Source organism: Capra hircus, chromosome 18 (assembly GCF_001704415.2).
Source record: "Capra hircus breed San Clemente chromosome 18, ASM170441v1, whole genome shotgun sequence".
In the NCBI taxonomy this organism is placed as follows: Eukaryota; Metazoa; Chordata; class Mammalia; order Artiodactyla; family Bovidae; genus Capra; species Capra hircus.
Window position 1 is genome coordinate 53,391,704 of NC_030825.1, and position 13,223 is coordinate 53,404,926.

Sequence of the window (13,223 nt, forward strand, 5' to 3'; positions counted from 1 at the left end):
GAAGTTCACCACTTAGCTGCCTGGAAATACAAAATGAACTGAAGTGACACGTGATATGGAGTCCTGGTCACAAACACACTGGAGTCCGAAGGGCGGGATGCCCGGAGTTGGGTGGGGATAGCCCCAAGGGGTACCTGACTCAGCCTTCTGGGAGGAGGCAGGGAAGACTTCTTGGAGGAGGGGACATCTGAGCTGAGACCTGGAGGATTAAAAAAAAAAAAAGCCCTGTATCTGAGTGTTAATTCTTTTTAAAAAAATTCACTTTGAGTAAGACATGCTGTTGGGAACGTTGAAAACCAAGATTGAATGTAATCGACCCAGTCAGAGAACTACCTTCAACCTATTTCTTTTACTTCAGTTCATTCATTCCTTCCTAATAACAGCTGTTCCCCAAACTCTTCCTCTGGGCTGATTCCTGGACCTAGTAGTATATAATAATACAGAAGAAATCTCCAGTTCTGCCTTCACAAGCTTAAGGTCCAGCAGGGCAGACAGACCTGTCCCCAGTCAGTGATGACCCAGAGTGAGTGGGGGTGGGGTGGGGGAGCCCAGAGTGGGTGCCTGACCCAGCCTGAGGGTCAGAGGCTTCCTGGAGGAGACGGCCTCAGAGATGAGGATGCAGGGATGAGCCAGGAGGTGAGTCTGGTAGGCAGAGGGAGCGGGATGTGAGAAGGTGCTGAGTTGGAGGCACAAAGAAAATTCAAGTGGCTCCAGAAGAGAGGAAGTGAGAGGGTGGGTGGTTCAAGATAAGGTTGAGAACACTCCATTGTGATTACTTAGGCCAGGAGGGGCAGTTTGGCATCAGGGGAAAGCGATCTCAGCTCACCTCCAACAGCAGCCGCTCCTGTTTGGGTCCCATCCACGCCACAGCATTCACCAAGGATCTGCTCCAAGTGAAGCCTGACGCTGAGCAACCCCGCTCTGGAGCCAGACTGCAGGGGCTGGAGTCCTGGCTCCTCTCCCTGCGAGCTGTGCGGCCTTGGGCATGCCAGTCCCCCTGTCCGGGCATCACTTTCCTCAACTTTAAGACGGCGATGGTTTTGCCTCTTCAGGGGCTGTGGTCCAAGCTCTCCATGCCCCCGCAGTGGTTTCTTGAGAAGGGTATATCATCCCGTGGGTGTCAGTGTTCTCATCTGCAGACTGGACATAACCAACAGTCTCTCTGCACACAATGCCTGTGAAGATCCAGCAAGTTAATGCCGGGAACAGCGCCTGCACACCTCGATCAGTCAGTGCTTGGGACCCCATCACTCCAGTACATTCTTAAACTCCATGGTTCCCTGGGCTGAGGGCACCTTGGGTAGAGAAGTCAGCACTCAAGGTCTTTACCATCTACTCTGTCCTTCCTGGAATATCTGAGTCTTCTGACCACCCACCCACTCCTCTCCTGACCTTCTCTGATCTGTGCCACCTACCTGGGGCCCCCTTCCTTCCTCTCCTCCGCCCCACCCAAGAGGACACAGCTGCCACTGGAGTAGGCTTCCTGAATTTGCCTCTTTATAAGGAACAAGGTTTTCTCTCCCTAAATCCCCACCTACCCAGCCTCCCCGCAACCCCCATAAAGGTTCTGTCTTTCCCTGTTCCACAAGAAAGAGGGACTTTCTGGGTGCTTCCCATAGCATAACTTCCACTTTCTTTCCAACAGGTGAAAATAAAGCCAGGTCCTTCTCGCCTCCACACCCTTTCCTAGCGGTCTCAGCCGGCTGGGCTGACTCAGTTGTGTCTTTCCATGCGTGACCGCAGCTCACCTTCCAACCTGTATTGCTGCCCTAGGGCTGCCCCCCACCATTCACTCAGCAAAGACTTATTTGATTCCACTACATGCCAAGCACTGTGTTAGGTGCTTTTTAAAAGCTACAAATACCAGGTTCAATGGTTAAGACTCCAAACTTCCACTGCCGGGGTCACAGGTTTGACCCCTGATCAGGGAACTAAAATCCTGCATGCCACATGGCCAAAAAATAAAGAAAATAAATTAATTTTTAAACATTGTAAAGGTACAAATACTGTGTCAAGTTTTCTGTATTGGTATCACAAAACTGACCCATCACTGTGTGTACTGTGCTGGCTTGCTCAGTCACGTCCAACTCTTTGAGACCTCATGGACTGTAGCCCGCCAGGCTCCTCTGTCCATGGAATTCTCCAGGCAAGAATACTGGGATGGGTTGCCATGGCCCCCTCTAGGGTATCTGCCCAATGCAGGGATTGAACTCAGGTCTCCTGCATTGTAGGTAGATTCTTCACCCGCTGAGCTACCAGGGAAGCCCACTAGGAAAAAAAAAAAAAAAAAGCCTGTATTGATTAAATTGAACAGAATGTGGGGACCTGCCAATTCTGACTAGCTAGTCCACGAAAACAAGTCCATACATGATTTTTAAAAGAGGAGGGATATTGGCTGGCACAGTGCTCTGCAATCTCTCAGTTTTGATTACAAAAGCAGGCCTTACAATATGGATCTCATACAATATGCATCATTTGCCCAATTTTGTTTGTCCTAATTAGAGAAGATGCACGTCGTTAGCAATGAAATACAGCTCCCAGCCCTTAAAGAAATTACATTTTATGCAGGGATGGGGGAAGGGTGGAGGAGACAAATAATAAGCAAGCTACATAATGCATAACTGAATTATCTATGATGTTAGAAAGTAATGGAGTCACAGGGGATCAGGGCGAGGGAGTCAGAGTGCTGCGGCGGACATGCAGAATGTAGGACCGAAGCCGGTGATCTGGGTCGACCTCACAGTTTTGAGAATGACTTGAAGGAGGTCAAGCAAACCTCCAGAGGTTCCTGGAAATTAACTCACTTCTGGGAAAAAAAATGGAGGCAAGGTCTCAAGGAGCTATCCCCTGCTTCCTGCATTTCAATAACTGTGTGAGAAATTTCCCTGGTGGTCCAGTGGCTAAGACTCCATGCTCCCAATGCAGGGGGCCTGGGTTCAATTCCTGGTGAGGGAACTAGATCCCACATGCCTCAGCTAAAGATCTTGAATGCTACAGAGCAACTGAGCCCGTGCACAACTATTGAGCCCTTGCTCTAGAGCTCAGGAGCTGCAACCAGAAGCCTGAACGCCTGTGTGACCAGGCACCTGTGTGACCACCAGAAGCCTGTGTGACCTCTACAGCTCAGGAGCTGCAACTCAGAAGCCTGAACGCCCTAGGGCGTGTTCCACAGCAAGAGAGGCCACCGCAAAGAGAAGCCTGCACCCTGGTGGGCTATACAGTCCAAAGTGTTGCAGAGTCAGACATGACTGAGCAACTGAGCACACTGAGCAATTATAATACTAAAATAGCTAGAAGTTAGTGGGCACTACATCAGCTATAAATTGTCATTTACTTTAACAATGTTATTAATAATAATAGACTTAGTGACCGTTTACCACGTCCAGACACTGGCTAAGCCCCAGTGATGCCAGTGAACTGTCATGACAATTCCATGGCTATGTGCTTGTGTGCTCAGTAGCTTCAGTTGTGCTCACGCTTTGCAGCCCACCAGGCTCCTCTGTCCATGGGATTTCCCAGGTGAGAATACTGGAGTGGGTTTCCATGCCCTCCTCCAGCGGACATGCCCTTCCTGACCCAGGGGTTGAACCTTCGACTTCTGCATTGCAGGTGGATTCCTTACCACTGAGCCACTAGCAGAGCCTGCTATGGCTACATTTATCCCCATTTCACAGATGAGGAAACTGAGGCAGGAGGAGTTGGGTCACTTTTCCAAAAGTATCACTGCTAGAAAATGGTGACCGGGTATTTAAGCTCACTTTTGTTAACCGGGGAGCCTAGGAGGATCTAATCACTATACTAAACTGGGAACAAGTGAGAAGTGCCCACCTCCAGCCCCATTCCTGGTCTCCAGGTCCTCAGGCACGTTCCTTCCCCACAGACCTGCCCTAGGCGATCCCTTAGCTCCCTGCCCACATGGCTTCCAGCAATGCGGCCCTCTGAACTCCCCAGATGCTTGGTCTCAGCTCTGTGACCTCTGAAGAGCCCAGAGCTGATAGCTGGGACCTCATGACCCTGACAAAGTAGCCAGCCACCCCTGTGAGTGCCACACCGATGAGGACACCCAGAGTGATCCCCGCGATGCCCCCCGCAGGAACGGTGGTGCTGAGGAAGACTGGCTGCATGTTGTTCTCTGGAGCCTCTGCAGGAGAGAGGGGAAGTGAGAGAGGGAAAGGGAGAGACTGGGAGGGAGAGCAAGGCAGAAGGGCTTTGAGTTTCAGGTCCTCTGGACTGGGCATGACTTTTGTATGCTCTTTTCTCCCTCCATTTTACAGATTTGAAAACTGAGGCCCAGAGAAGGAACAGATAACATATAACAGTCATGGCGAACCATGATTAAGAGTAGTAAAGTCTATGATCTCATTTATTGCTTAACATAACTATGAGATAGGTTTTGTTAATATCCCCATTTTTCAGAGGGAGAAACTGAGGCACAGGGAGGTCAAACTACCTAACCAATATCGCATACACGGTAGAGTTATAATTTGAAACACACTAATGCCAGAGCCCACAGTCTGAATCCCTCCATTATTCAGCCTCTGGGGATCATATTTATCTATTCCCCCATTCAGTAGACATTTATTTAGTACCTACAGGGTGCCAGGTACTTTTTTTAGGTACTGGAGATATAGCTGGAACAGAGCAGGTAGAAATCCCCTGCCATCCTGGAATTACACTTTAGGAGAGATATGAGACCCCAAACACACAGTGGGGCAAATAAGTATTATTAAAGTTTTACCAGTGTGATAAAGGAGCAGAATGGAATGTTCCATGAGGTCCTTCCAGGAAGATCAGATCTAACCAGGGATAATCAGGGAAGCTGAGCTGGAAGTAATGACATTTAAACTGAGATCCAAAGGTTGAACCCAAGATCAGTAGGTCTAAGGGTGAGTCTCCTGGGCAGAGTGACTAGAGTTCCATTCATTCATTCAGCAAACTCTTCTAGTCACCAAGGGCACAGGCAACAAGGTAAGCAAGGTCTTTGCCCTCATAGATCTGACCATCTAATGGGGAGACTGATGATTGAAACAAATCAGTATGACTGAGTGAAGTCAGAGAAGGCAAAATATCACATATGTGGCTTAAATGTGGAATCTTTAAAAAATGGTACAAATGAACTTATCTGTTGTTGTTTAGTCACTCAGTCATGAACGACTCTTTTGCGACCCCCATGGACTGTAGCCCACCAGGCTCCTCTATCCATGGGATTTCCCAGGTAAGAATACTGGAGTGGGCTGCCGTTTCCTCCTCCAGGGGATCTTCCTGACCCAGAGATCAAACCTGCGTCTTCTGCAAGCTTCCTGCATTGGCAGGCAGATTCTTCACCACTGAGCTACTGGGAAGCCATGAACTTATTTACAAAAGAAAAATAGAGTTAGAGATGTAGAAAACAATCTTAGGGTTACAAGAGGTTTCGAGGGGGAGGGATAAAATGGGAGAGATTGGGATCAACACGTACGCATTACTATATATAAAATAGATAGCAAGTACCTACTGTGTAGCACAGGGAACTCAGCACTCTGTAATGACCTATATGGGAAAAGAATCTAACAAAGTGGATATATGTGTACATAGAACTGATTCACTTTGCTACACAGCAGAAGGTAATGATACTCAATTTTTTAAAATAAAAAATACTGAGGAAAAAATCAGCGTGATAACTAAATAAATTATCTACTGTGTTAGGAGATAAAGGGCAGGGGTCAGAGAAAGGAACCACAGAGCAGAAGAGACCAGGAGGAGAAGGAGAGTGGGCTAGTTTAGAATCTGAAAGAGTGTAGTGAGGGTAGGTGCATCTGAGCAAAGACCTGAACACAGGGAGGGAGCCTGAGGACATCACCGAGGGGAAGAGAAATCCTGAGGCAAGAGTACGGCAGGCTTGTCCGAGGAACCACAAAGTGGCTGGTGCGGCTGAGAGCGAGAGGAGAGTCATGAGAGCTGAGTTTGGAGGTGAGGGGAACATACCATAGAAGCTGAGTGTGGAAACTGGAAGACTGCCACAGGCCAAGCAAGACCAAGGTGGAGGCAAGGGAGGAGGTGAGAAATGGTTCTGGATATATTTTTGTAAATATTTAATTATCTGGGGCATCCCTGGTGGCTCAGATGGTAATGAAGCTGCCTGTAATGCAGGAGACCCAGGTTCAATCCCTGGGTCAGGAAGATCCCCTGGAGAAGGGAATGGCAACCCACTCTACTATTCTAGCCTGGAGAATTCCATGGATGGAGGAGTCTTGCAGGATATATTTTTTAAATATTTATTAATTTGGCTGTACCAGGTCTTAGCTGCAGCATGTGGAATCTAGTTCCATGACCAGGGATTGAACCCAAGCCCCCTGTATTGGGAGCACAAAGTGTTAACCACTGAACCATCAGAGAAGTCCCTGGATATATCTTCAAGGTAGAGCCAATGGGATTGGATATGGGGAGAGAGGGAAGTCAGAGTCCAAATATGACCTGAGCATCTGCATGGATGGAGTTTCCATCAAATGAGATGGAAAAGAAGTCGGTAGAGTGGGTTTTGAGGAGAGTGAAGGGTGCAGTATGGGCTGCATTGAGCTGGAGATTTCCATCAGAACTCCAAGTGGAGGTGGAGGTGTCAAGTGAATGTATATCAGTTGAATACATGAGTGGGAGCTCAGCGAGAAGACCAGGCTGGGTATACAAAGAAGACTCATGGGCATAGGGCTGGGCCATGGGCCTGGACAGGACCTATTTGCAGGGGAGTGACAGAGATGAGAAGTGACAAGATGGGGCAAGAAGAGGGCTCCAGTCAGAGGAGTTTGGGAGCAGAAACCAGAGTGGAGTCACAGGCTGCCAAGACCTACAGGATCAGATCACATAGGTTCTGGAAGTCCCCTGAGTGTTCTGAATATGTTCTAAGAGCAATGGGAAGGCAAGGCCACTGACTTGCACTTTTCTTTTTTGGCTGCACCAAGTATCAAGTGGGATCTTTAGTTCCCCAACCAGGGATTGACCCTGCGCCCCTTGCAGTAGCAATGCACAGTCTTAACCACTGCACCGTCAGGAAAGCCCCCCAACTTGCACTTTTAAAAGCTCACTCTGGCTGCAGAGTTGATGTAGGTAGGGTGGAAGGATGGCACCACAGAAAAGGAATACCAGTAAAGAAGAGGCTATTGTAGGTGTCCGGACGAGACATGCCACCTGGGCAGTTTGGACTAAGGTGGCCGCTGTGGGAAGGAGTGATGAGCATGGCTTCCCAAGAGCATGCAAGACAGAATCTCGAGCCAGGGTTCCCAGTTCCAATGCCAGCCTCACCATTCACTAGCTGGGTGGCCTTGGCAGGTCACTTCACCTCTGTGAAGTCCGCTCTCTCCATCTATAAAGTAGGAGGCACCTCCCAATGAAGCAGGAGGAGTAAATGAGCTCATACATACAAGGCACTGGGAGGAAGCCCGAGACCTTTGCGCTTTTGTGATTTTTGTATGGAAGACCAGGGCCAGGATGAATCTCAGGGCCATTAGAACAGCAGGTACATCCAGAATAGAGAAGAAGTAGGTTGGGGGAGATGATAGTTTGGACCGCATTGGTCTCATGATGCTTGGGATATGTCTTGGCTAGCTAGTGTTAGTCCTTCAGTCGCGTCCAACTCTGTGACTCCATGGATTGTAGCCCACCAGATTCCTCTCTCTGTCATGGAATTCTCCAGGCAAGAACACTGGAGTGGATAGCCATTCCCTTCTGCAGGGGAACTTCCCAATCCAGGATCGAACCTGCATTTCTTACATTGCAGGTGGATTTTTTTTTTTTTTTTTTTTTTACCACTGAGCCACCAGGGAAGCCTGTTGCATAAATTCAGTTCAGTTCCATTGCTCAGTCATGTCCAGTTCTTTGTGATCCCATGGATTGCAGCATGCCAGGCTTTCATAAATTACCATGCATTTAATTCTCACAAGGTCCCTGAGAAAATATTAGTAGCACCATTTTTCAGATGAAGAGCTAGAAGTTTAGAGAAATTAACACATATGCCCAAGGTTAGTGACTGGGATGCAACTTCAAGTTTCCCTAACATCGCAGACTGTGTTCTCAGTCATCAACTCATACAGCCAGCCCAGTTTCCAGCCCCTCACTCTTAGCATGAGACCTCAGATCTTGAAATCACCATAAAGTACTCCACGTCTTAAGTCACACACAGATCTTCCTTGATCCTAGAACAAATAAGCCATTAAAAAAAATTCATCAGGAATTTCCCTGGTGGCGCAGCGGATAAGTGTCTGCCTGCCAATGCAGGGGACACGGGTTAATGCCTGGTCCAGGAAGATTCCACATGCTGTGAGGCAACTAAATCCATGTGCCATGACTACCGAGCTCACGCTCTAGGACCTGCGAGCTGCAACTACTGAGCCTGTGTACTGCAACTAATGAAGCCTGCACTCTGCTCTCCACCGCAATGAGAAGCCCAAATACTGCAACACACCCCTGCTCACTGCAACCAGAGAAAGCCAGCACACGGCAGTGAAGACCCAGCACAGTCAGAAATAAATTAATTAATTAAAAAATGTAAAATTTCATCCATTTAACACATATTTACTGAGAACCTACCTGGGTGCTGAAAAGAGATCCGTGACCTAGTCTCCCACCCAGGGGAGTTGTACGTTGCTGGTGGAGCTAGGGTTTCATATCCTGCAAATGGGGTTTGCAAGCTTTTTCTAAGTGCTCAGATGGACCATCTGCTCCCGAGAAGTCGGTAACATGTCTCACAGTGGGATGGAGCATCTCTGGCCTGGAGAGACTCAAACAGGGTCCTCAACTAATATAAGGCATTTATGCAAATAATACAAGCCCCCTGCCTTAGGGCAGACACCGCCAGCTTGGCCAACAGAACCAGCTGGATTTCAACCCCTGCTTCACCCCTCAGCCACACTCTTGTGGTGTCCCCACCCACCTTTTAGCAAGGCCCTCAACTCACAAATGACTTTGATGAGACTAGGGTTGCTGATGCTGCTGGTGGCTGAGTTGCAGCTCTCACACTGGTAGAAGCCCGAGTCATTCCTGTGATGTTCCATAGAGACAGTGTGCTATGGTCTGAGGACAGCTCCCTGTGGCCCCCAGTGAGGAGCTTCTGGCCCCGGCTGTACCACTGGATGGCCACAGTGCTCTTTGGGTTCAAGCTGTGCAGGCTGATGCATTCCACATGCTCCTGGGGCTGAGTTGTTGACTGTGACATTGGGCTGGGGAAGTGTCTCTGTAGGAAAATGAGGAAGAGGTAGAAATGTTGAGTCCTTACAGGTCACAGGCTTAGGGACAGAATGCCTGGGTAGAATTCAGTACCCTTATCAATCATTCTTCTAATTAATAATCTGTCCACCCAATCACCTGTCCATACACCTGTCCATAAGTTCATCTGTTTTCCCACCAACTCAGCTGTTCATACATCCATCCAGTCAGTGGTGAACACTTCCTTCCTTCCATCCTACCCATAAATCCACCATCCCATTGAGGAAGAGGAAATAGGACTTGAAACTGTACACAAGCCTCTGTGTCCGTGTCTTTTGAAGTAAAAGGCTGACTCAAGAGTCAATGATTAGGGGGCTTCCCTTGTGGTCCAGTGGTTAAGAATCTGCCTTCCAATACAGGGCACACAGTTTAGATCCCTGGTCAGGGAACTAAGATCCCACACGCCTCGGGGCAGCTAAGTCCTTGCACCACAATCAGAGAGGACTGTGCACTGCAACTCATACCCAAAGCAGCCAAATAAATAAATATTTTTTTAAAAAACTTTTTAAAGAAAGAGTTAATGATTGGGAAATGTGAAGATGTAGAAACAAACGGGCATACCAGACCAGTTTATCTGCCTCCTGAGAAACCTGTATGCAGCTCAAGAAGCAACCGCTAGACTCGGACATGGAACAACGGACTGGTTCAAAACTGGGGAAAAGAGTATGACAAGGCTGTATATTGCCACCCTGCTTATTTAACTTAAATGCAGAGTACATCATGAGAAACGCTGGACTGGATGAAGCACAAGCTGGAATCAAGATTGCTGGGAGAAATATCAACAACCTCAGATATGCAGATGATACCACTCCAATGGCAGAAAGTGAAGAAGAGCTAAAGAGCCTCTTGATGAGGATGAATGAGCAGAGTGAAAAAGCTGGCTTGAAATTCAACATTCAAAAAACTAAGATTATGGCATCCAGTCCCACCGCTTCATGCCAAATAGAAACAGGTAAAGTGGAAACAGTAACAGATTTTCTTTTCTTGGGCTCCAAAATCATTGCAGAGGGTGATTGCAGCCATGAAATTAAAAGATGCTTGCTCCTTGGAAAGAAAGCTATAGCAAACCTAGGCAGTGTATTAAAAAGTAGAGACATCACTTTGCCAACAAAGGTTTCCAGTAGTTGTGTACAGGAGTGAGAGTTGGACCATAAGGAAGGCTGAGCACCAAAGAACTGATGCTTTTTTGTTTGTTTGTTTTTGCTGTGTAATCAGTATATTAAAGAGACATTCATACATTTCAAGAATTGCTTAAATTCTGATACCAGATTTAAGCTTGTGAACATATGACTTTAAACATACAATTAAAGCTATTCATCATAATTTGCTATACTACCAACATTAAATTACAGTTACTCTGGAGCGTAAGTTAAATGGTTTAAAGTAAGCCTGTAACATACCTACAAAAACACCTTCCTATCTCATACATGCAAATTACTTCTCCATGTAAAGATCTCATCACTCTAACCTCTAAGTTTCCCTGCCCCAGAAGTCACTACTCTAAGGCTTACTGTGGTCCAAAGTGGGGGGTGGGGGGGGAGCGCAGCAAAAAAAGTAACCAGGACCAATAGCTATATATATTAATAAAAGATGGCACAGCAGAAGAAGGGAATGCAATTCTACAAGTGCAAGCCCTCAAGAAGCAGCAAGTTATGATAAACCCCTTCTTACAAAGGTATCATTTCTATCACTGATACCACAGGCTAAATTCAGTTATACAGCATGCCATCTTCAAGTAACAGTTGAGGCAATAGGATAAATACAGAAGCATCACAATGAATCCCACTTACTACAACTGCACAGACCAACACTTCTCCACATTAATTTCTTTGTCTGACTGCCAGTTAAACACAGTTCTAATTCCATAGCTTAACAATTCAGGGTCATACACTGAAGTCAATACATATACCTGGCATTTCAGTCTAAGCTATTCCATGTACATAGCTGAAATCAATCACAAAGTATGGCCTAACAAGTGCTAGGGGAAATTTTTTAAAGTCGTTTTTACAAGTGTTAAACTTATCTTGCACACTGAAGTCATCATACATACAGGGCAAAGTCAGAGCTTTTATATTCGAGTTTATTCTTCATTTAACTTTTAAACACTACTATAGTTGAATATTAAAACAAAAGCAAGTAGTGAGCATATTATGATTATAGTCCTTCACTCAATCACTACTGCAAATAAAACACCAGCAGTGAGTGTTATTCACAGGCCCTACTAAGAAGTCTGACACTGAACACCACCCCAAGGATGATGTTCATCATCCTCATATGCTTCTCCATTGTAATGGTGCTGTGTTTCCTGATTTGGATCAAAGTCCACTAATTCTACCTGGTCCATTTCATCAGTCTCTTCTACATCCTTCCTCTCAGGCAGAAGTTTTTCCAGCAAAGAGAGTTTATCAGGAGAGAGAAAGCCATTCTCAGGAAAGTTTACCTTAAATTCAATGATTAGGCGACCCTTTTCATATGGCCTATGGTAAATTGGCATGCCTTCATTTAGCACACACTTGATATCTCCATGCTTGACAATCTGACCTGGATGAGAAGTGATGACTATGGTTTGGTTGTCAAGAGTAGATATTGGCTTCTGGAAGCCACACAATGCCTCAACCTGCTGTATGTCCATACACATGAAAAGGTCTTCTCCTCGTTGAGTAAAAACAGCATGGTCCTTCTGATCTAAAACAATGATAATATCTCCCAGCTCCAGTCCTGGTTCTTGGTCTCCTTCACTATGGAATGTTATCTTCTGGCCATCTTTCATGGCTTTGTCAATATGAACTAGAATTTTCTTTTCTCGAACTATCTTCCTTCCGCTGCAACTTTTACATCTATCTTTAGGACTGATCCGCTCCCCATGGCCCTGGCACTCCATGCACACAGACTGAATTTGCTGAACCATTCCAGGTCCTATCTGATGAATTCTTATTTGCATTCCAGGACCTCGGCGATTGGGACAGCATTCTACTGCTCCTTTCTTACCACCTTGGCCTTCACATTTGTCACAAATCACATTCTTTTGCAGAGCCAGTTTTCTTGTTGCACCATTATATAAATCTTCCAAAGTTACTGTAAGTTGATGCACAACGTTTTTACCTCTCCTCTCTCTCTGCATCCTGCCTCCTCCTCCAAAAAACATATCAAAGATGTCCATGGGGGAGCCAAAACCACCACCTGCTCCACCTTCTTTAATTGCCTGTTCTCCTCCTTTGTCATATAATTCCCTTTTCTTTGCATCAGAGAGCACTTCGTAAGCTTGAGAAATCTGTTTAAACTTCTCGCCTTCATTTGGATTCTTATCAGGGTGGTACTTCAAGGCCAGTTTCCTGTAAGCCTTTTTCAGTTCTTCTTGGGTGGCATTGGGTTTGACCCCCAAAACATCATAGTAAGTGGTTTCTTTCAACATTTTCTACAGCCAGTGAGCGGGCCGATGCCGGTGTGGAGTAGCGGGAAGGAGCGCGTTGCTGTGCGCAGCTCGGGCAGCCGCCACTCCTCCGCCTTCCACCGAGCGTTCTGGAAAGTTCCGCTCATGCTTTTGAATTATGGTGATGGAGAAGACTTTTGAGAGCCCCTTGGACAGCAAAGAAATCAAACCAGACAATCCTAAAGAAAATCAACCCTGAATGTTTATTGGAAAGACTAATGCTGAAGCTGAAGCTCCAATACTTTGGCCACCTGATGTGAAGAACCAACTTATTGGCAGAGACTCTGATGCTGGGAAATATTAAGGGCAAGAGGAGAAAGGGACAACAGAGGATGAGATGGTTGGATGGCATCATTGACTCAATGAACATGAGTTTAAGCAGACTCTGGGAGATAGTGTAGGACAGGGAAGCCTGGCGTGCTGCAGTACATGTGGTCGCAAATAATAGTCGGACATGACTGAGTGACTGAACAACAAATGGTAGTTCTACTTTTAATTTTTTAAGGAACCTCCATATTATTTTCCGCAATGGCTGTACCAATCTACATTGCCACCAAGA

At 46.5% G+C, this 13,223-nt stretch overlaps 1 pseudogene across 1 annotated transcript; it reads right to left on the reverse strand.

The window, feature by feature from the left end:
- LOC102169412 lies at positions 10,432-12,733 on the reverse strand (annotated as a pseudogene). The gene has a single exon (XR_001296812.2). The product of XR_001296812.2 is annotated as a dnaJ homolog subfamily A member 1 pseudogene (transcript).